We start from the raw sequence: 25078 nt of genomic DNA, 5'->3' as shown, positions 1-25078 counted from the left end.
ATTGATGTTTACAGGGTGTGGAATATTTCGTCCATGTTCTTGTGGTTGCACTTTCTAATGTAATGGACTCGATCCTCGGAACAAGTAGAGACTATGCAGGCTCTAAGTGGGGGGTCTTCTTTTATTTCTCTATTATACCCTGGGTGTGAAGGGGTGCTATGTCTCCTTGCAGGTGTGTACAGTGTAACAGACCATGCATGCTGTACTAGAAATTCTTGGAAATGAATATGCAAAGAAGTTCTCAGTATAGATCGTTGTGTGTTCCTTTGTTAAACCTAGAATAATTGTCTTGGATTAAATCCAAACCAGAACTTCTGTTCCAAAAGGAAGACGGATATTTCAGCCGCGCCCACATTATATACTGGGAATGTAAGTATGACCTCCAGCGATCAGCTGTAATGCAATTGGAATTCTTCAGCAACTGTTTACTTTATGTGCAGTGCCACCACAGGAGAAGTTAAGTATTACATGGTACCTATTGAAATCAGTCTGCTGTCTAATGCTCAGATTTGTCTACTCCTCTAAATTCATCATTTGAAATAGACAACCACTTTAAAGCTAAGGCCCCACGGGACGTCCTGCAGCAATAAAGCGCTGCAGGAAAAACCACGGCGGGAATGCATTGCAGTTCTTCCTGCAGCATTTTAAACAGAAAGTTTGCTGAGTTTTCCTCCACGGACTTTCTGTTACAATTATATGTATGGGGAAACTGCCAGTATTTCCGTAGATACAATTGACATGCTGCGATTTCCAAAACCGTGCTGGTTTTGGGAATCTTGGTGTGTTTGCACAACGCTTTTTACCGCAAAGTGAGCATGGGATTCACTAGAATCCCATCCACTTTGCCTGTACTGTAAAACACTGCGATTGCCACGGGCAAATCGTGACGTTTCCATTCCGTGTCACCCCCGGCCTAAAGGAGTTTTATCATTAAAGACACTTATCAACATGATAGGGGTCAAGTGTCAAATAGCCTGAGGGTCCATCCAATGAATTAGAAGAACAGGGACCCCAAAGTCTCTGTGCACCCACCATGAGAACAAAGCACAAGTGCATTTGGCTTGTTAGCACTTCATTCACTTCTGTTGAGCCCCTAGAGCTGCAGTTCTCCAGAGGCCCCATAGAAGTGAATAGAGCCCAGATTGTCGAGCACACTAGTGCTTCATTCGTATGGAGGATGCAGAGGGACTTTAAGGATTCTGTTCTCCTGATCGCAGACGGTCCTAGTAATGACCTGACACTTAACCCCTATCCACAGGATTTCTTTAATGACTGCTTTAGGCTTTGGCCATCCACACATTGCAGAAAAATCCCCCCAGCAGAAATGCTGCAATTTCCAGAACCTTTGGAAATTGCCGTATGTCAATGATACCTACGGAAGAACTTGGGGTTTCCTTATAGGTATAATTGCAGCTTTCCTCTATGGACTTTCTGCTTCATTATACCTATAGGGAAACAGTCGGCATTTCCATAGTTATAAATGACATGCTGTGTTTTCCAAAAACGCAACGGTTTTTTATATTTTTCTGCAATGTGTGGATTTCCTAGCATCCACTTTGTAAGGGCCGTAAAATGCTGCTATTTTTGCCGCAGCATTTACACCATGTACACCTTGAACCTTATATAGGCTTTAAAGTCACTGGATATTATAGATATGTAATAAAATGGGGCCTGTAGAACTACGCCAATGTGTTTTTTCAGGACTTCAGTAATTTTTATGACTTTGGAGCAAAAACAGCATTTGTAATTGACATCGATAGGACAGAAATGTTTTTCCTTCAGATAAAATTCTGTACCAGGCGAGGGAACTCGGACTTCTAAGTCAATGTGGCACATGGTTTATATTAAATAATGTTGACCTTCAGTGAGAGATTCGTTTTATACAAATGTTTTTTGGCTTTTGCAGATACACTGTGCTGTTTTCGGTTTCCGAAGCTTTCAATATCCATAAAGATAAGATTTTTGTATCTGCAGATTTCACAGAATATGTCATTGTGTGATGACTTTCCAAGCAGCAGTGTATCATTAGGTGATATTCAGACACAAGACATATTGAACCTAACCCTGTGTATCCTCCCTGTGAGCAGTTAACTTCAAAACTGAGGTATTTTCGGATCACATAGTTCACTGCTAATTTGCACGTTGGCAGCGAAGTCAGAAATACTGTTAAGGCAAAGATTGGTAATTAAAATAAAGAATGTGTATAAGCCGGGAAAAAATATAGGTCTTAAATATATGTTGTGGACAAAAAATAGAAGTGAAACAAACTTGTCTGTACTGGTATATAACACTGGTAATTATAGAGTTTAGTGTATTATAAAAAGCTAATTATACCAACGTAGGCCTGAAGAAGAGATGGTGGTCCACCATACATGGTGGTCCATCTATCATTACAGTACCGTTGACTTTGCTCATTTTTGTCCTTTACCCATTGTGTTTTGACATCAGCCATTCTCAGTTCTGCATGAGAACTTTAATTTTCCACCCCAATAGTTGGACGCAAATGATAAAAGTTACCTATATACGAATCAAAAATTCAATGTATGAGTTATGTTGGCTTTTTCTCAAAAATAGGGCTCCACTCTTATGGAATTGCGCCATATTATATAGAAGGGAAAAAAAAGGTTTAATGTTAAAGGCGATTTCTGGGACTTTCCAATCCATAGAATAGGTGACCAATATCAGATCAGAGTGGATCAGCTTTTAGAAGGGATTGTGGTGCTCAGGAGTGTTCTGTGGCCTCTTCATTGTGTACTGAGCACAGTGACATACTATGAATAATCACAACCTAGTCTCAGCTAATAAGGTATGTCATCCTGGATCAAAATGTAATACACTTTATTTAAAAATGTTGCTGTTTTCTCCCTGAAAAACTTATCTAGAGTTTCTGTCACTAGGTATCTACCTTCTAGCTAATTTGCTATTCACTTTCTGTTACCAAGGAAATTCCATCTTTAGTTACCTTCTAAATCAAGACGGAGAATGGAGAGAGGTGGGGCAAGTCCTTCTTCGTAGTCTCTGCACTTTTACAAGGTATCTACACAGCTTTCCCATCTTCTACACTACACAAAGGAGTCTTCAGCTTCTTACAAGTCAAAGTGAGTGTATTTACTTCTGACTTGCTGCTTGTGTTATGATGGGAAGTTAGTCATGGTCAACAAGCAGCTTTCCTTATTGTGCTCAGATCTTTTCTTTTCTGTCAGGGAACTTTTTAGTTACATCATAATCTGGATTTTCAGTCCATAATCCCTGGATCTACTATATTATATTTGCTTTTCTCAGCTATTTGAATACATTGAAGACACAATGCTAGAGTTAACATGGTGCCATCTGTGCATGCCACAGATGACCTGGCCACTGAAATCTATAGCGGGTAACTCCTGCATCCATATGTATAGTAGGAGCTGTACGACATGGCAGGGCTTGTCAATGATCAGTTGATTTGAATTCAGTATTAATGGGGTTTATTCCTTATCCATAGGATTTGCAGGTCAGTGGGGGTCTGGCTGTACTAAATAGACCACAACTCTTGTGCACACTATTCTGTTCATTTCAATGGGAATACTGGAGCTAGCCAAACTACAGCACTCTCCTATCCCGACACTCCCATTACATGAATGGTGCTGCCTGACCACCTCACCATTCAGAACGGGGGACCTGATCAGTTGGGGTCTGAGTGGTTGGACCTCCACCAATCTGCAATTTATTCCCTACCCACAGGATAGAGTATAACTTGCAAGTCAGTGCGGGTCCTACCACTTTTTTTGTAGGAAAAGCCCTGAATGACCAGTATTGTGACACTTAATACTGAATTTAGATGGAACAATCAATGCTCGCCATTGAAACCAATACCATTGGTGGCTCCTGCTATGTCTAGTACTACAAGACCTGCCCTCTATTGATTTCCATGACCGGGCCACCTCCTGCTTTCAAAAGTTTTTCACTATTTTTCAAAGCAATGGGACCACTTTTGAAAACAAACCTCCCCAACATAAGCAAATCTCACCAAAACAAATTTCTAGGGATTTGTTCACCTCTAAGAGCGCCCCTTTCATCTGGAAAGAACACATTATTAATGGTATTTACATATGTTCTATAAAACGACTCCAGATTTGCTTCTTATTTACAGTTCAAGAACAGCTTTGATGAGAAAACTTAATAGATTCACAAAAGAACAACCGAAATGCTGCGGAACATTCATTCAGATTAAGGCGGTGATCACGGCGAATACAAATGAGAGGTTTAGAAAAATTAACAATGAATTATTTCTACTTATCTTGATAGCCGGATTGTTTTATTGATCACCGCGCAATTTGTTTACCGTAGAGAAGCAACTTGTTATAAATGGCAACGGCAAAGGGTCTTTGAATTACTGAAACAACTGATGCAAAACTGCTTTGTAGACACTCGTATTTAGAATCCGCAGAATGAAACTTTAGCGTGCCAATCACCCCATGTAAAAAGTGCTTTCAAACTGTGAAAATCGAATTGCATATATACAGATGCAGTGTGATGCCTTAACTACAAGCATACATTTAAACACTTGCCAAGCTAAACTGTGTTTTCTCAAAATGTTTGCAAAAAACATTACAAGGAAAATACATGAATTTGTATGAGTTTTGTACAGTGCTTATAAAAAAAACCTCTACCTTCACTCATTTACAATGGATGACATCTACTCTATATTATATTTTATGTAGGGTAAAATTACTCTCTATGTCAGATGTAGGAACTGCTTTGGGACCCATCACCGAAGCAACCTGGTCAATGGTGGCATGGACAGGTTAGAGGGTTTATCCCAGTCTGTGGTATTAATGGCTCTGGCTTCTTCCCTACTTACCAAGCATGGCGCCATACATTGTATAGTGGTTGTGCTTGGCATTGCAGCTCAGCCCCATTCATTTGAATATGACTGAGCTGCAGCATGGCCATGTGTCCAATGGACTTGATGTCACTGCTTGAGCTCAACATCACAGTCCCAGACAATCTCTTTATGCAGTAAGTTGGTTAAAGAGGACCTTTCATCAGATTGGGCACAGGCAGTTCTATATACTGCTGGAAAGCTGACAGTGCGCTGAATTCAGCACACTGTCGGCTTTCCCGATCTGTGCCCTGGATAAAGCGCTATTGGTCCTGGTACCGTAGCGCTTTACAGTCAGAAGGACGTTTCTGATAGTTAGCCAGAGACTCCCTTCTGCCCAGCAGCGCCTATCGCGCTGTGCTGTGGAGCGGGGAGGAACGCCCTCTCCCCTCCTGATAATACTCGTCTATGGACGAGCACTGTGAGCAGAGGGAGGTGGCGTTCCTCCCCGCTCACACTGTACAGCGCTATAGGCGCTGCTGGGCAGAAGGGCTTCCCTGGCTAACTGTCAGAAACGCCCTTCTGACTGTGAAGAGCTACGGTAATGGGACCGATAGCGCTTTACCGGGAGCACAGATCGGGAAAGCCGACAGTGCGCTGAATTCAGCGCACTGTCAGCTTTCCAGCAGTATATAGAACTGCCTGTGCCCAGTCTGATGAAAGGTCCTCTTTAAGTCTAATTGTAAAGGGTCTACACAGCAATTTTAATAGAGATGTGTCCTTACTTACCTTTCCTCCTTGTTGGAGACTAGATATGTGTCACAAGATGACCAGGTTTTCAAGACAACGTGATTTTGCAATATTATTTTACAAGGTGACTACATGTGTCTATATATGCGGCCACCAAGTGATTGTGTTGTGTATTTCAATATTGTATTGGCTTGGTTTTATAAGAATTTGTGGTCTATAATCAAATTCAAGCTAAAGCTCAAGTCACACCAGCGCTTGGTTTTTGTTCAGGGATTTCACCTCTGAATCTGCTTTAAAAATGCACAGAGAAAAGTCCTGCAAGTATTTTTTTGGCGGAAACCGGGCAAACACCATTAAATTGTCTATGGGATCTGTGGGTTTCCATGAGTTACCACTTTTGGGTTTCTGATTTTTGGTTCTCCAAGCAGACCTGAAGAATGGAAACCCAAGGACAGATGTAAACCTACAGTAAGGTGTAAGGGTGGAAACAACTGCATTAAGACAAATGTTGAATGGAGTCAGTTTCAGCATATCAAGAAGTGTAAGGATGCCAGGAGCAGTTTGGCAATACAACCATAGCTCCTGGCATGTTCTGCATCTTTATGTGCACTGGTCTGGAATCTCTATGTACTATACATATGATAGTGTATATCTGTACAATGTGATACTAACTGCATGTTGGTCAAATTATTTTGGGACAGACCATTCTTACAATGGAAAATGAGGACAAATCTGAGGTGGTCTCACTATTTAGTCTCAGAAACAATGGGGTTACCCATCAGAGTGTCCGCACTGCAGGTTCTATGACTGAATCAGTCATGGAATCTGAAGAAAGATGGAGTGGGACGGTGTCCTAAAAAAAATGGGTCTGCTATGGTCTCCCATTGAAAACAATAGCAGGCAGATTGTAGCTGGAATTTGAAGCTGATTTTGTTGCGGATTCTGCCTCCATATGAACATTTAGTCTAAGTTTAGAAGGAACTATTAAGACATCTTCATATAGGACTTCACATTATACTTGTAAGTCTTATTGTGTGTCTTCTAGTTCAGATGTTTCAAGATCACTTATAAATTTATTCCCACATTTACATTGTCAGTATTGTCTTGATGAAGAGTCATCTTCCTTAATACAGGGGCAAATGATTTGGTCTTTTTGCAATAGCTGACATTATCAAGGGTGGTGTTGCCGTCAGCTAAGATGTCAACACCATATTAAATGGAATGTGTAACAAAAAACCACATTTTTGTATTTAGGGCACTTTTTATTTTTTTCACATGCAATGAAATATTACAACTACAGTAATATAATGAATTCTAATACTTTCCATTGTTGTCCACTAGAGGGAGCTTCATCTCTGTACTGTGTCAGTGCACCACACAGTACACACATGATTACTAGTGACACAAAATACAGCTCTGCCTTGCTACACTTATACACTTGAAGCTTATATCAGGCAAAAAAGGGACAACTGGAGGACGAGTTACCTGAACAGTACATAACTGCTATATATAAATTATAATGTGTGTGTGTGACTGCTGCTTAAGGACCTGTAATGACATTGTCAGAGGTCCTTAGCCACTGGACCTGCAGCAATATAGGTGATGGGGTTGGCTCTTATCCTAATTCTCCTATGGGTTCTGTGTTGTGTGCATGGACACAATACACCTATGATGCTCCCTCTAGTGGCCTACAGTTGGAAATATTACTTATTGTTTTATTTTATTTATGTGAAAAAATAAATTGAAATGACCCAGAAATCCTAAAATTAATAAACAGTAATTTACATTATTAAAAAAAATAGTGACAAATTCCCTTTAGTTAGGGTTAGCCTGCACAGCTAGACGGCACAGTCGCTACATTGCCAACACTCTCCACTTATGAACATCAAGGACACTGACCCTTTATAATTTTACCTGATGGAAGAAAAAATGCTGACGGTAGATGACTGCCTGTGGACAAGTACAAAAGACCCTCGGATTGAATTGTTCCTGAAATGTTTGTCTGACTCCGCTGACGGCAATAGTCCAGGCCCTATGTCAGATACCTGCACCACCATGATCAGACATCTGTTCTTCACAGAATAACTGCTAGTTTCATTCACAAGTATAGACAATACAGAAAATCATTGAGTGGAGAAAAACACAAAGCCGTATGAGCCATGCTATTTTACTGCCACTAAACTACATAAAAGTGGTTTTCTAAGTGAAGGTTGGCTTTAATGACACCGGTCTACATGTCATTACAGTGAACTGAATTGGTCTGTCAAACTACTACTGGACATGTGGGTGTTTGATCTCACTGCATATCCTGCTCAATGAAAAATGTTATTGTACTGAGATGCTGTTATCTATTATATTTACCACTACATAAAACTAGAAGCAAAAATTAGAATTTTTTACATCTATCTATCTATCTATCTATCTATCTATCTATCTATCGTATACATATATACACAGTATATTTATTAATCTCACTCTTCAACTTTGATATAGGATCTCTACCATAAAAAGATCGGGTATATATAATTCAAGTATTGAAGAAATGAAGGTAAAATTAAGTTTTGGAAAATGAATATCTTGAGCTTAACAGTGCACAGGGGAACGCCAGGTCTATTTTTTCAGGTGTTAAACGTGGTAAATTTAGGCACTTTTTATATCTGTGTTGGTATTTGCTTTGTTCTACTCTGCCATAGGGCATGACTGATACATGACCTGAGAAATACCAGCGGCCCCCCATGGACCTCATTAACTATAATGTAATCTGTCAGACCTTTTTGACAAAATCTGTGACGGAGACCATAAAAGAAGCCTCCAATGCAGATGTGATCAGCGTATTACTTACACAGATTTTTATGATACCATAGAATTGGTAGCTATCCTCAGGATAGGGAATAAATGTCACATCAGTGGGGACTGACTGCTGTGCTCCTCCATTGATGAGAACAGAGGGATAATGTACCCCTGTATTTGCTCTGTACATAAAGTGCAAGTGTGTTTTGTGTGAACCATTGCCCATTCACATTTATATAGGGCTGCCGAAGATTGCAATCCCAACAGCCCCATAGCAGTGAATGAAAGATCTGTCACACAAGTGCACTGACGCTTTAGTCACATAATGAATGAAGAGGGGCTTTAAATCCTCCATTCTCCTGACTACAAGGGAAACCAGCAATCAGAACCTCAGGGTTGTCTATCCTATATGTGCCACCCGGTGGGGGCATTCAGCCGGAGGATAGTGGCGCTGATTCTGCCACGATAACTCGCGGCAGAATCAGCGCTGATAAAAAGACTCCCATTGACTTCAGTGGGTTCCATTTAACGCGCGGGACACATTGAAATCTACGGGAGGCTTTTTATCAGCACTGATTCTGTTGCGAGTTATCATGGCAGAATCAGCGCCACTTTACTCCGTGTGAATGCTCCTAGTGGCTGTGTTATGTATTGCAGCCTCTCAAGTGTTTTATTAGCATATTAACATATTGCATTGATTTAGTTTCGTGAAAAATCGGAATACTTATAGATCCAGCAGTCTGCACCTAGTAGTGTACTACATCTCCCAACATGTCCCACCAAGTTACCTTCTCTGTACATTATACATTCCCTGACCCTCCACAGTTCAATGCATGTACCCATTTGGAGCACATGCATTTCCTTCTGCTACTCAATGGGCCTGTGCTTATGTCAGTAACTCTTCCTCTGTTAGTCTGCAGATAGAGTCTGCTCCACCTGCCACACCCAGCCGGAATAAAGATTTGTAGTTCTCTAATGTTTCTGACTTCACTCCCTTTTTACTCATTGCTTTTTGGCTTGCTCCTGTTGACTACACGTCTCCTTGGTCTGTATTCAGACTCTACTTCTGTCTGACACTTTGTTGCAAGAAAAGAAAAACACAATCATCTAGCTCATCGATAGCGGTCTCTCAGCCAAGAAAATTGCCAAACTGCATCATGTGAGTGCCAAGACACATGGAAGAATACAAAATGAAGACCAACTGTCCATTCCAAAGCCAAGAGGTGAATGTTCAGGAAAAATATTGGAGTCAACAAGTCGGCTCATCACAAGGTGTATCAGTTCTGGCGCGACAAACACAGCAGTGGAGGTGGCTCATATGCTTCGTAATAGTGAGATCATAGATGTCCATGCAAGCATCATGCAACGTGAGTTACACAAGTCTGTAATGGTGACCTGAAAACAAGTGAAGAGGCCTCGACTTCAAAATCGTAAGAAGCGTGAGCTTGAATTTGCTAAGAAGTATAATGGGTGCTTTGGAGTGATGAGATGGGCTGTGTTGGGTGCAAATGGGTCTGGAAGAAACAAAAGAAAAGGGGGCTAACTGTTCGAGAAATTGAAGGAACTGTCAAGTTTGATGGAGGAAGCCTGATGATATGGGGTTGTTTCACAGCCAAAGGTATTGCAAACTTGACCAGGATCAATGGTGGTCTCATTGCTGAGCTACATGTGAGTATCCTACAAGATAAGTTACTTTGTACACTTAGCAAAGAAATGGTTCAATCAAGTAGTGGTGCTGGAATGGCCCCCACAGTCCGCAGACCTCAACCTAATCAAACACTTGTGGTTAGAGTTGAAGAAAAAGCTATATTCATACCCAAGTGCGTCGGCCAGTATGCACCAACATTGGGAACGTGTAGAAGAGATCTGGGATCAGACTCTTGAATCTTATCGAGAACATATGCGGAAGGATTCAGGTAATATTGAAAGCCAAAGGTGAATTTACAAAGTACTAACAACATAATAAAAATTAGAATTTAGATTTATAGGAACAAATACGTGACAATGCAGTTACATGGCAAGAATCTGCATAACTTATATGCTAAATACTTGCAAGTCAAATGTATGTATGGGATAGCCAAGAGGATTGTTTATAAAATATTGATAGTCTCTCGTTCAATGCTATAGTGGATGGTGAGATATGGAGAATGAAAGTCAAAAGTTTGAAACATTGTTACCCTTTTATTCATCAGTGTAATATCCACGCTAACAAAAGCCAATTTCAACTATACAACTTGCCCAAGATTAAAAAAAGTCTGTGTCACTAGAATGACAGCGAATGAATCCGACATTTCAATAGTTAAAGTGACTATTATGGCTACATTAAGAGATTATTACTCCTTTATCCAGCTTTTACTGTTAATATGTGAAAAACACTATACTGCTTGTTTATGGGAAAACTTCAAAGGCTTGGCTGAATATCAGAAACGTTTGGGGCAGAGTTGCTTTATCTGTTGTTCGGTTGGCTTTATACCAGCGTTTTTCTAAGATCTATTTTAGATGAAAATATATCATTATTAAATGAAATCATAGAAATGATTAATTTAGAAAATTCGGAAATGTCCTCGGGCGATGTAATGTCTACACGGTTTTAAAAGCATCAAAAAAGGAAAAAGAAAAACATTCTTTTTATCCTGAAAGAAGTCGAGACACCACGAGCCATAGATGGCTTACGTTTAATATATATTTCGTAGCTTGTAGCAACCGAGAACATTAAAAAATGTTAAATGAAAAGTATGAACATTTTTTTTATTGAGGCTTTATTATTGATATATATCTACCCAATGGGTAATGATGCGGCAAAACTTTAGATTTCAAGCTTATAGCTGGAAGTAATTAGAAGGATTGCTAAGGTTCACATAGAGTCATGGAAAAAAGGAAGATGTCTCCCATGTAATGTATTTTTTGAAGTAGTAAATACTTTACAGTTGATATAACTTCTTCTGATGAAATGCCGCCTTTGATTTTCTGTGAACATGTGAAAGCAATAGTGACAAACGCTACCTGTGATGAATGGCCCAGAGTTATGGTTTTTTTCACTGCCTTCTCAGATATATTTCCCTTTTGCCCTGTTAATTTACTCGACCTGATTTGCAAGATGCCAGAGATAGTGTCCAATTGTCCAAGCCTAATTCCTCCCTGGAGGTAGCTTGGCTCATCCCTTTGTCTCAACCTGGGCACGGCATTATTATGATTGTGCTAACTTTGTTATTCTTAGCAGGGGGTGTCTGGGATCAGTGGACTGAGAGCCTTGCTATCACCTTTTTGCAGACAAGCTGACTCCATATTAGACTTTCAAAGAGTTATGACCGTATATAGTCATATTGGTACAAGGTGAGGGGGAGAGCTGCCCACCTTGCTGACCTCATCGTGGGAGGGGGCTGAGTGGCGATATATTGTCACACATGACAAGACCCCAGGCTTTTGTTGTTCTTGATGGACTGCTAGGATTTGTCACGAAGTGCTGTGATGCTGTGGAAGCTCATCCCTTGGACTAAGGTCTCTATTGCCTATGGAGATACCATGCACCCTGGACTATTCTGCTAATGGGGAGTCAAACCCTTACCACCTAAGGATTACTTATAGACTCTAACTACTTATGGACTCTAAAGGACTGTGCCCTGGATTTCATGAGGTGAACTCCGGAGACCCAACTGGGTATTATATTTCTGTTTCTAATCTTTTATTCTTTTTATCTTACTGCACTGTAACATACCTTTCTGTAACCATATAAGCTTGTATCTGCTAGCATATATCTCTATGTATGTTGGTTGTCTAGTATCAACCCTCTTGGGTTAATAAATATAAAACTTTAGAAGGCTCGTCTCATATTATCCTATAAGACCCGGTCACTCTATCAGGTTGAGAGCGGACGGTACAGGTAAGAAGGTGATCGCAGTTTTGCCCGTGGCAAGGCCAGGTAGGCCAGAGGCTGGGTCAAAGTGGCTTTGGTGAGGCAAGATCCTTCACACTACCTATAGGTTAGATGTGGAAATTCTGTGACAGCTTTTAATATCTTATGTTCTGCTGCAACCTGACCAAGTTGGTAGTAGGTAGATTCTCAGGAAGATCATCTACAAGAAAAGAGAAAGGGCTAGTTCACACGTGAACTTCCCGCGCGGGTTTTGACACCGAGAGAGACGTGGCGAGCCGCGTCTCTCTCTGGTCAAAACCCGCATGCCGCGACCATCGCGGTCGCGGCTTTCCCCTCCGCTGTCGGCTCAAATGAATGAGCCGACATAGGAGGGTGCTGCCGGGGGTGGAAGATAGGGCAGGTCGCTTCTTTTCTCCGCTAGCGGCAGCCCGCCGCTAGCGGAAAAAAGAAGCCTGGCGGTCTGCATAGACCACCATTGTAAAGGGGTGGATTTTGAAGCGAAATCCGCTGTCAAAATCAGCCCCTTTGCCCACGTGTGAACTAGCCTAAACTGAATTTCTAGACGTACAGATGCCTATAAACTATGTGTAATAAACATCAGGCTAAGCAAAGATCACTCCGCACAGAGAACTAAGTGATCCTGAAGTCTTCTTTTCATTTTAGTTGCTGTTCTGAGCTTGTATTTGTTCTTTTTCTTCTAACATATTACTGTATTATCGATGCTGTTATAATACTGGCAGACACATTGGAATGTCACTTCAAGGAGACATTTTTAACCCTTAATGACTGGAACTTTTTTATGTAGATTGTGAGCCCCACATAGGGCTCACAATGTACATTTTTCCCTATCAGTATGTATTTTTGGAATATGGGATGGAAATCCATGCAAACACGGGGAGAACATACAAACTCCTTGCAGATGTTTTTTTGCCCTTGGCGGGATTTGAACACCAGGGCTCCAGCGCTGCAAGGCTGCAGTGCTAACCACTGAGCCACCGTCTAGCCCCCGAATGGAGCTATTTTGAGCCTTAATAACCAGAACATTATTAGTCTTGCTGGTCAAAGACCTATAACAGTTGTTTTTTTTTTATGGGTTATTAAATAGATTTTTATGTCTTCTCATGAAATGTAGGGGATAATAGTGTGCTTAATGCTTTAATTGAGTTTAAAAAAATTCTAACAAAAACTATTTTTTTATGCCATCTACTATGATTTATTTTGATATATAATGTATTGAATTGCATTGAGGACATTATACAGATCCTGGGAGGAGAGGAGGCGTCTGGGTCTGTCCTGATGCACCGAGAGTCTGGTAAGACTGGTATTGCTCTATTTTTGTTTATGCGTGTGGTTGGTAGTAAGCCACATGTACAGTTAGTACGTTATTGTTTAGTTAGTGCTCGGACGAGCATGGTTTTGTTTAACATTCGTATTTTACTTTGTTATTTTGTACCTGATGCAAGGTTTATTTATTTTGCTTTTTTTTCTAAATAAACCTGTTTGCTACAGATACTGTGTCCCTATCTCTGACTGGTTGGGTCTGCACCATTCCTGCTACCGAGCTACCACACACACACACACGTTTGTGTGTATATATATATATATATATATATATATATATATTATATATATTATATATTCTCTCTGTTTAATGTAAAAATTTATTACACTTTTATTCCCTTGTATTTTATTATTTATGCTTCATTTACCCTATAAAAACTTAACAATGTAAAAATTTCAATTACCGTATTTTCCGGCAGATAAGACAACTGGGCGTATAAGGCGAGCCCCAACTGAATGTCTATAGCTTAGATAACCTTTTATTTAAATCAGAGGTGAAACTGAAAAAAAAACAAAAAAAAACGTGGTTTGGCAGTTTTGATTTTGACGTTCACTGTACAAGAAAAATATTTTATAGGTAGACACAGGGATACCTAATGTGTAGGTGTATCACAGTAATTTAAGAGGGGTACCCCTAGAGGGCAGCAAACAGAGACACTGTTTTCCTATTTACATATAGGAAAACAGATTTGCATATTTTTCCCACAATCCCCCAGCAGAGCAAAAATGGCTTTGTAAGACTCCGTACGCCTGCTAAGGTGCTCTCTCCTCAAGGAAAGATATCATCCCCATAAACTGGTCCAGAAGTCTCTCATCTTTGCCACACCAATTTTCCCTATGTTGTAACGAAAAGATCCAAACAGATCAAAACAGCGCTGTCCACAGCTGGGATTCTGTTCCTTTTGGAATTGAATAAATTGGTTTAGCTTATCCTCGTGTCATAACAATAGACTTAAAAAAGCCATGCATAATGTTTATGAGGGTTACTCCTAGAGGGCAGCAAACGGAGGCTCTGTTTTCCTATTTACATCTTGAGAAACAAATTTGCATATTTTTTCCAGTCATTTTCTAGGGAAATTAGGTGATTTTGAACTTTTTTTTTTTTTTTAACTATTTTATTAGCCCCCACTAGGGAGCTTGAACCTGCAATCATTTGATTGCAAGTACCATAGACTACAATACAAGTGTATTTCAGTCTATGGGAGATTCTATACATTACTATTGCGGTTGGTCATAGATAGCTGCAATAGTAATATCGCTATGATGGGCCTAGGAGCCTTCAGTAGGCTCCCGACTGACATAGGAACAGGACGGCCCCTGCAACCTCGCTGCACAGGAGCCGGCCTGCAATTTAGAGGTATGTGGCTGGTGGGGACTGGCCCGGGGGGCTATTTTGACACTTTTCTGTTTCGTGGATCATTTGTTGTTTAAGCTGTATCTGAAATCGTACACTTTATTTCAGCCAGGAAACTCAGGGTAGAATTTTTGTGTTGCCGAGATTGAAAGTTATTGCAAACCGCAGTAATAATTGCCATGCTTATAATATTTACTAATATTTAGATGTAAAGATCCAGCAGATTTATTTATTCTGGGTGATAAATCTCCTGTATCTTTAGACTGTCTAGTCTGAGTTTGTACCAGCTATTGGTTCGCTTACTTTCAACCTGAATTTTAAGCCAAAATTTTGGTGCAGATTGTACATATTGTTACATCTGAATCCACTCCCCCTTGTCTAGCTAAACAGAAACATAACCTAAAATTAGATGCACCAATCGAACAAGCTATATATGTTGTTCAGGGTAATAGGAAAGCTGGGTGAGCTGTGATGGACACCGTATTGATTGTCAACTAACTTTTCTAAAAACCTGAATGAAATTTCTTCCTAGTTTATTGTATACTAGCTGGTACCCGCGACTTCGTCTGCGGTGATTGTAGAAGTGGGTAAATACAGGCGCGGGTAAGGTTTTCGTACTGTGTATAAGGTCTGGGATATGAAATGTAACTTTGTATCTTTTTTTTGCTGTAATTCAGAGAATACGTGAGACTTTTGTGTTGAAGTTACTTTGTATTTGAGCTGCTATACGGTGTTGTGAGAAACTTTACATAGTGACTTTGGGACAGAGGTATTTGAAGTTAACCCTTTCCCGCCAATGGCATTTTTTGATTTTGGTTTTTCGTTTTTGACTCCCCTCCTTCTAAACCCCATAACTTTTTTATTTCTCCGCTCCCAGAGCCATATGAGGTCTTAATTTTTCTGGGACAAATTTTTCTTCATGATGCCACCATTATTTATTCTATATAATGTACTGGGAAGCAGGGAAAAAAATCAGAATGGGGTGAATTTGAAGAAAAAATGCATTTCTGCGACTTTCTTACGGGCTTTGGTTTTACGGCGTTCACTGTGCAACCAAATTGACATGTCCCCTGTATTCTGTGTTTCGTTATGATTCCGGGGATACCAAATTTATATGGTTTTATTTACATTTTGACCCCTTTAAAAAATCCAAAACTATGTTAAAAAATTTTTTTTTTGAAAAGTCGCCATATTCTGACAGGCGTAACTTTTTTATACGTCCGTGTACGGGGATGCATAGGGCGTCTTTTTTTGCGGGACCGGGTGTACTTTGTAGTTCTACCATTTTTGGGAAATGTTATTGCTTTGATCACTTTTTATTCAAATTTTTATCAGAATCAAAACAGTGAAAAAACGGCGGTTTGGCACTTTTGACCATTTTTCCCGCTACGGCGTTTACCAAACAGGAAAAATATTTGTATAGCTTTGTAGAGCGGACGATTTCAGACGTGGGGATACCTAACATGTATGTGTTTCACAGTTTTTAACTACTTTTATATGTGTTCTAGGGAAAGGGGGGTGATTTGAATTTTTAATCCTTTTTATTTTTTTTTTATATTTTTTTTACTTTTAAAAAAAAAATTTTTTGCATTTATTAGACCGCCTAGGGGTATTGACATGGGTGGGCGGTGTCGCGGATTGTCAGAGCAGTGGGGGTCGGCAAACATGGCTGCTCCGGAGCGTTATAGAGCGCCTCCTGGAGTATCGTTAAGGTGAGGGGCAAAGTGGTAAAGTATATGTATATGTGATTGTGTGGGGTTGCTGACCTCTGCTGTAGAGGGCAATATGAATTTTGTGGCTTGCTATGGTCCAAAGTGTGTGAGATTGCAGAGATGGTGGTGTGAGTTTGGGTTTTGTGGGGTTCCTGACACAAACGTATGTGTGCTATTGTGACGAAAAGTAGCCTATTGCGCAATCGGGTGTATTAACTATGTTTGTGGAAAATTTCAGCCAAATCGGTGGAGCGGTTTTTGCGTGATTGAGGAACAAACATCCGAACATCCAAACACACACAAACTCACAAACCCACAAACTTTCACATTTATAATATTAATAGGATATTACAGGACAGAATTACCATTCAAGATTCTAGAAAAGTTGGGTGACGACACCTGTGGTGAGCTGTTTGTTTAGGATTTAGCCATTCAGGATTTTTGGAAAGTAAATCTCTACAGATAAATCTCGACTAGATTATAATAGGGGGCACTATTGTATTGTGTTCATGATAAGAATGCGCTGTTGCAAACGGAAAAACCACACAAAGTATTATAATAAGATGTGATCAAATTGTCTACAAAATAAAAGTATGACTCCTTATTTACTTATTTAGGGGTCGCCGCTTCTGGACGATCACAAGGTCGGTGTCTCTGATTCTAAGTTTAAACAACCTGAAAAAATTTAAATTTATAGGGGTTTCCATTATTGTAAAACTATGTCTGCTTTCTTCCAGAAACAGAATCTTCCCTGTCATGTCTGGTATTGTAGCTCTTTTGTAATAAATGGAGCCGAGCTGCAATATCAGGAACAATCTATGGACAGGAGCGGTGCTGTTTTTAGAAGTATGCAGCCATGTTTCTCTAAGCCTAAACAAACCTCTTAAAGATCTATAGCTGCACAGACTAAGCTCTGCCAAAGGTGTCCCTTTAAGTGCTTCCAGCGATCAGTGATCTGTGCTACCATCATCAGCCGAGAACTGAGTGAGGGCCAGCCAGGCCAGCCAAGCCAAGTCAGCCAAGCCAGCCAGAACCAAAGGGGATCATGCCTCTGGAGCTTACCGTCTGAGAGGGACCGCCTACCTGGCAGCCATTTTGAAAAATTGACCAATAGGAATGCGAGAATTTGCATAATTACCCAGAATCCTTTGCGGGAACTCTCCCTAAGCTAAATGAACGTTGAAAATAATATATTAAATGAAGGAAAAACTTAGAAAATGGCTAAAAAACTGGTCTGTGAAGCTGGTGGGCGGAGCCTCCTGATTCGGTCCTTTCCTGGCCTGGCTGCAGGGTCCCTGGGTCAGGATTCCAGCAGCTGAAATTTTGAGCAATTAAAAAAAAAAAAAAAAAGTTTCAGATACATTTAGACAATATGGACCTGTCTTCTTGGTTTATGGTCTTTATAATTTACATTAACATTCTGAGAAACAGCGAGACTATAAAGACTGGCAGCTGTCACTGCCCAGACTCAGTCACCACACTTAGCAGCAGCACAAGGCCTCTACCAGTAGGCAGACATAGACCAGTCCACACTGATCTCAGGAGTGCAGAACACACTCTACAAGTAAAATGGGGGCAGCAACCTCACAGGGACAACCTCAGAGCAACATTCATTGAGCTTAGGGAGAGTGAACTTAACTCAAGCAGTGCATTATGGGAGTTTATGTAAATCCAAAAGTCTGAAGGTGTTTCTATTATAATCTTATTCCTGAGGAGGAGCCTCACATAAGTCCTCCCAGGTCATCTCACTACTTATGGTGCACTATGGACCAAGGCCCAATGACTCCATCAGCCTTCTTGTGCTTAAGTTCCTTAACTTTGCTTCTGTCCATGCTCAGACAAATCTCAAGCAATTTCACAAATGTTTTAATAAATGAAACCGAGCTTCATATCCCAGGCACAACTCATGGACAGAAGTTGCACTATTTTTAGAAGTATTCAGCCATGTTTCTCTAACCCTAAACAACCCCCTTAAAGATCTAGAGATGCTCCAACTAATCTGACAATACTGTCCCTTTAAGTGATCCCTGCTATCAGTGATCTGTGCCACCATCACCCGCTGAGAACTGGATGATGGCCAGCAAGGGGCAGCCTGTGAATCACAGAAGATCATGCTGCTGGTGCTTGCCTTCTGACATGGACCGCCTACCTGGCAGCCATTTTGAAAATTGACCAATAGGAACTTAAGAATTTGCATACTTTCCCAGAATCCTTTGCTGGATTTTTTTGCAATGAAATTCAGTAAACCAGCAGAATGACTTGTAGGTGTCACTGCTGAGCCTCAGCTACCACACATAACAACAGCTCCGGGCCTCTACCAGCAGGCAGTTAGGTGCTACACAGAGCAGTCTTTTTTTTTTTTTTTAATTGAAGGCCTCACACTGTGCCAACATAAACACCAAGTGCATAAAAAAAAGTGGGAATGCCACTAAAAAAAAAAAACATACCCTTTCCCAAAAGGGAAGGGGACTCCTGACTTTACACTTCCCCACAAGGCCCAAAAAGTGCCAAACAGAGTCGAGTACCAAAGGGCTAACTGCCAAAGCAGAAAGCCCTCAAACATCCTTTTCCCCTTGGGCTGCCACCACCTAGGGTACTAGGGACTGACCTTCGTCCAGTTTCTCCTTGGGCTGCTACCACCTAGGATACTCCTGGACTCAGACCAAAAGAGCAGCCATTGACTAGACCACAGTGGCCTCAGGAGCATATAACACACTCTGCTTGAAAGAAGCCGCATCCTGACAGGGACAACCTCAAAGCAAAATTCATTGAACTTAAGGAGACACTCAGGCAGTGCATTATGGGAGTTTATGTTAATCTAAAGGTCTGAAGGTGTCTCTATTATAATCTTATTACTGAGGAGGAGTCTCACATAAGTCCTCCCAAGTCATCTCACTACTTATGGTGCACCATGGAGCAAGGCCCAATGACTCCATCAGCCTTCTTGTGCTTAAATTTCTTAACTTTGCTTCTATGCTCCAGCATTTTCACAACTAACTCAGTTTATAGGAGTGCCCAATTGTTTATCACTGTATTCCCCTTTTTTTTAACCTTTTTAATGTACCCAAAACTGTGCCAACTATACACCCAATGCATGAAAAAAGTGGGAGCAACATGAAGGGGGGAAAAAAATGAATATCCCTCTCCAGAGAGAATTGGCTCCCCCTAACATCTTGACCAAAAGGTACCAAGAGAGCAACAACCTCATACATGGGTGCCTTCAGTGGGAAATCTATATAACCAAGGGAGAGTTAAAGGCAATGCACCATGGGAAAGTATGTAAATGTGATGGGGGTGACAGTCTGTCTGTTACATTTATGTTCCAAAAGTCTGTGCTGATTTTACTTCCATCCTAGAGATTGGGGGAGGAGTAGTGCGGCACATTAGGTGAAGGATATACAGCAACTTTGGCCACAACTCCTGTTGTGTGACAATAAAGGGACATATTGCTCTGCGACTTCTTCACTAACGTAATTGAATCGAGTCACATTGTGACTCAAAAGGTGCTAGAACTACTAAAATATCCATCAGTGTTCCTTCTTTTTGTGTTTAGCAGTTGTAGTGCCCCTGGGGCACCCTGGCAATCTTTGGTCGTATGAAAAGTGGCCCTGTGGCCTTCGCCTTATACACAGCTATTAGCAGCCTCTTTACCAGGGGTATTACTGAGCCATTGTCCCAGCCCACTATTCATTAGGGCCTTATTCACATGACCAGGTCCGTTTCTTGACTGTGAAATATGGAAGAATCAATAAGTGTTTGGTCAGGAGAAGTCCTATAGGGAGAGACAGTAAAGGGAGTCTTTAGACCATGAGCACCCTGCTAAGAAGTCTGGGAACATGCAAATAAGATATTAGTAGAACATTTATTAACAACCAGCCAGGAACCACACAGAGCAGCCGCACCAGGTTTCAACCAGCAGGCAGCCAGGAACCGCACAGAGCAGCCGCGCCAGGGCTCAACCAGCAGGCAGCCAGGAACCGCACAGAGCAGCCGCGCCAAGGCTCAACCAGCAGGCAGCCAGGAACCGCACAGAGCAGCCGCGCCAGGGCTCAACCAGCAGGCAGCCAGGAACCGCACAGAGCAGCCGCGCCAGGGCTCAACCAGCAGGCAGCCAGGAACCGCACAGAGCAGCCGCGCCAGGGCTCAACCAGCAGGCAGCCAGGAACCGCACAGAGCAGCCGCGCCAGGGCTCAACCAGCAGGCAGCCAGGAACCGCACAGAGCAGCCGCGCCAGGGCTCAACCAGCAGGCAGCCAGGAACCGCACAGAGCAGCCGCGCCAGGGCTCAACCAGCAGGCAGCCAGGAACCGCACAGAGCAGCCGCGCCAGGGCTCAACCAGCAGGCAGCCAGGAACCGCACAGAGCAGCCGCGCCAGGGCTCAACCAGCAGGCAGCCAGGAACCGCACAGAGCAGCCGCGCCAGGGCTCAACCAGCAGGCAGCCAGGAACCGCACAGAGCAGCCGCGCCAGGGCTCAACCAGCAGGCAGCCAGGAACCGCACAGAGCAACTACTCCAGGGCTCAACCAGCACACAGCCAGGAAACCCACAGAGCAGCCGCTCCGGGCCTCATCCAGCAGGCATTTATTTAACCAAAGGAGAGTTAAAGGCAATGCACCATGGGAAAGTATGTAAATGTGATGGGGGTGACAGTCTGCACGTGTTCATGTTCCAGAAGTCTGTACTGATCTCAGTTCCATCCTAGAGATTGGGGGAGGAGTAGTGCGGCACATTAGGTGAAGGATACACGGCAACTTTGGCCACAACTCCTGTTGTGTGACAATAAAGTGACATATTGCTCTGCAACTTCTTCACCAATGTAACTGAATCAAGTCACACTGTGACCGAAAGGATGCTAGAACTACTAAAATATCCATCAGTGTTTCTTCTTTTTGTGATTGCAGTCACAGCGCCCCTGGGGTTAGAAGTGTCTCCCCTTACATTAGTGAAGGAATCACAAGGGACCCTGGCAATCTTTGGTCGTATGAAAAGTGGCCCTGTGGCCTTCGCCTTATACACAGCTATTAGCAGCCTCTTTACCAGGGGGATTACTGAGCCGTTGTCCCAGCCCACCATTCATTAGGGCCTTATTCACATGACCATGTTTTTTTCCTGAATGTGAAAAATGGAAGAATCAATAAGTGTTTGGTCAGGAGAAGTCCTATAGGGAGAGACAGTAAAGGGAGTCATTAGACCATGAACACCCTGCTACGAAGTCTGGGAACATGCAAATAAGATATTAGTAGAAAATGATGATTGAAAATTCCTTTATTAACAATCAGGAATAACCAAAAACAGGCACCGAGCAACGCCCTGTGTGTTACCGTTATACGGACAAAGAGTAATAACAAGTGGTTGCTCACCTTTGGGGGTTGTGAGGGAGTCACAATTCCCATGGTAGACTTATCACTAATAACTGGTAGGATGATGGTGACAACAGCTCGACTCCTCTGTCACCTGAGGACATCAATAGTGTACTGTAAAAGGACCAGATCCAAATAGGCACAAAGTACCAGAAGGGATCCAATGGAAGCAGCACCGGTCACACCAAACAACATACATCCATTTTTTGTACATTAGGTAAAGGAGTGTAACCTTCATAATGTGTGGTGTACGGTGGCTTTGTGCTGTTTGAACCTGGTATTTTTACAGCACTTCATTAACAATTTGTCGCCAACCAAATATACAATATACTGCGACGTAGTGCAGACTGAATTACAGTACACAATACATAATGCATTCAACATATATAGCATACAGTGACATATACAGCAAGGGAAAAAAACTACATCATACACTGTGCTATCATACATGTAACTATCCTCACATTAATGTACATTCCACAAAGACATCAGACATGTAATGGGGAGGGGGAATCACAGGCCCGAAGCTTTATTGAAGGACAACACACAAGAGGAGAGAGGTGGGGAAGGAAGGGGTTTCAGTCCTCTACTTCCTCTTCGCCATACAGGCTACCCATGATGTCAGTCCTGGATCAGACTCCAACAAATCCTTAGCTTGGATGAGCCTGTGTATTGTCTTTGGCTTCCAGAGATCGGGTTTGAGACTCTCCAGTTGGTCTCCATAGAACCAAGGGATGGTCCAGTCAGGGGTGAACCTAGCCTCTTCTCTTTGCTATCTGAGGTGGACTATAGAAAGATGTCCCCTTCCCCCATTCCCCCTTTGTCCATCCATCAAGTGACATACCTATAGTTAGCGTGGCTGTGGTCAGTCTGAATTCCCAGTGGGGGAAAAAATACCCAATTTTCAGGCCCAGTGGTGGTCTTAGCAGACAGACCGCCATCATTCAGGTATTTATCCTACATCACTTAGATGAATATAGTGTAGTAACATTTTGTGACTTGCAGGAGACGTCTCTGACTAATTGATCACATTTCCCTTCTCTTCCCTTTGGACCGCCATGACCACTTCTTCCAGCTGTGACTTGTCTCTGTAACATTTGCAGCACAGACATCTTTGGCTCCTCACTTTTCCAGGCACCTGACCCACATTGTCCTAACCTACACAAAGCCCCCATCCTGCTGCTACCCCAATTATAAAATATATGATATAACCCCCCATAATGAATAATAGTCCCATCTTTATAATAATAATGCCCCATGTGTACCTTGTATAAATATTGCCCTTATTAATAATATCCCAGGTATTTCCTAATTAAACAGTTTTCAAGGTTATTAATCAAAAAAATAAAAAAAACAGTGGTGCTCAAAAACCCAGGACCCCCACTGATCAGCTGTTTGAATGAACCCTGGTACCTGTGTAAACGCCATGACCCCTTCTCTGTTTACATAGAGTCATACATTTCATAGTGGCCATGTAATGTAACTACACCCTCGTCCTATACACTTCTAGGTGACAAGACTGGAATTACATCACACGGTCACTATAGACAGACAGCGTGTGATATAATCAGGCGCCATGGCCCCTTCAAACAATTGATCAGAGGGTGGGCACTGATATCTTATTGATGATCTGTGCCAAGGATTGATCAACCCTGCCTAACAGTAGCGCACTGCATGGAAAAAGAAATGATGTGTAGCCACAAGCGCCGGCGTTTAATGCCCGTCCTAATATACAACAGGCTCCGCCCCTACTGCTGCATCATCAGGAGGTGTGCCCCTACCTAGAGCCCCGCCCATCAGCGACCATGATGCATGAAGTGTACGCCCATTCAGGGCGTTACCCAACTCCTCAATGCGACGCAGCCTAAGCATCCATGGTAACCCCAGGTAAATTGAATGCGGAGCGATCATCAAAGAAGAAACCGCGCATCACCAATGATAGGATGAACGCAGGACACTGACGGAGGACAATACAAAAGCCTAAAGGTAACCACTAGAGATGAGCGAACAGTGTTCTATCGAACTCATGTTCGATCGGATATTAGGCTGTTCGGCATGTTCGAATCGAATCGAACACCGCGTGGTAAAGTGCGCCATTACTCGATTCCCCTCCCACCTTCCCTGGCGCCTTTTTTGCTCCAATAACAGCGCTGGGTAGGTGGGACAGGAACTACGACACCGGTGACGTTGAAAAAAGTAGGCAAAACCCATTGGCTGCCGAAAACATGTGACCTCTAATTTAAAAGAACAGCGACGCCCAGCTTCGCGTCATTCTGAGCTTGCAATTCACCGAGGACGGAGGTTTCCGTCCAGCTAGCTAGGGCTTAGATTCTGGGTAGGCAGGGACAGGCTAGGATAGGAAGGAGAAGACAACCAACAGCTCTTGTAAGAGCTAAATTCCAGGGAGAAGCTTGTCAGTGTAACGTGGCACTGACGGGCTCAATCGCCGCAACCCAGCTTTCCCAGGATCCTGAATGGAATACACTGTCAGTGTATTCCCGTATACCCGATATATACCCCGATACCCGTTCCAACGGTGTGCCCCCCCACCTTCACCCCAGAAATACCCTGCAAGTCCCCTAGCAATAGAATTGGGGCTATATACACCCACAATTTTTACTACTGGTATACAGTGCCATTGTCTGACTGGGAATTCAAAGAATATATTGGGAATACAAATACCCTCATTTCTTGCTACTGCCATATAGTGCCAGTTTCTGACTGGTAATTCAAAGAATATATTGGGGTTACGTGCACCCACAATTTTTACTACTGGTATACAGTGCCATTGTCTGACTGGGAATTCAAAGAATATATTGGGAATACAAATACCCTCATTTCTTGCTACTGCCATATAGTGCCAGTGTCTGACTGGGAATTCAAAGAATATATTGGGGTTACGTGCACCCACAATTTTTACTACTGGTATACAGTGCCATTGTCTGACTGGGAATTCAAAGAGTATATTGGGAATACAAATACCCTCATTTCTTGCTACTGCCATATAGTGCCAGTTTCTGACTGGGAATTCAAAGAATATATTGGGGTTACGTGCACCCACAATTTTTACTACTGGTATACAGTGCCATTGTCTGA

The sequence above is a fragment of the Leptodactylus fuscus genome, chromosome 10 (genome assembly GCF_031893055.1).
Source record: "Leptodactylus fuscus isolate aLepFus1 chromosome 10, aLepFus1.hap2, whole genome shotgun sequence".
Lineage (NCBI taxonomy): Eukaryota > Metazoa > Chordata > Amphibia > Anura > Leptodactylidae > Leptodactylus > Leptodactylus fuscus.
Note: the sequence above shows the minus strand (reverse complement) of the source record.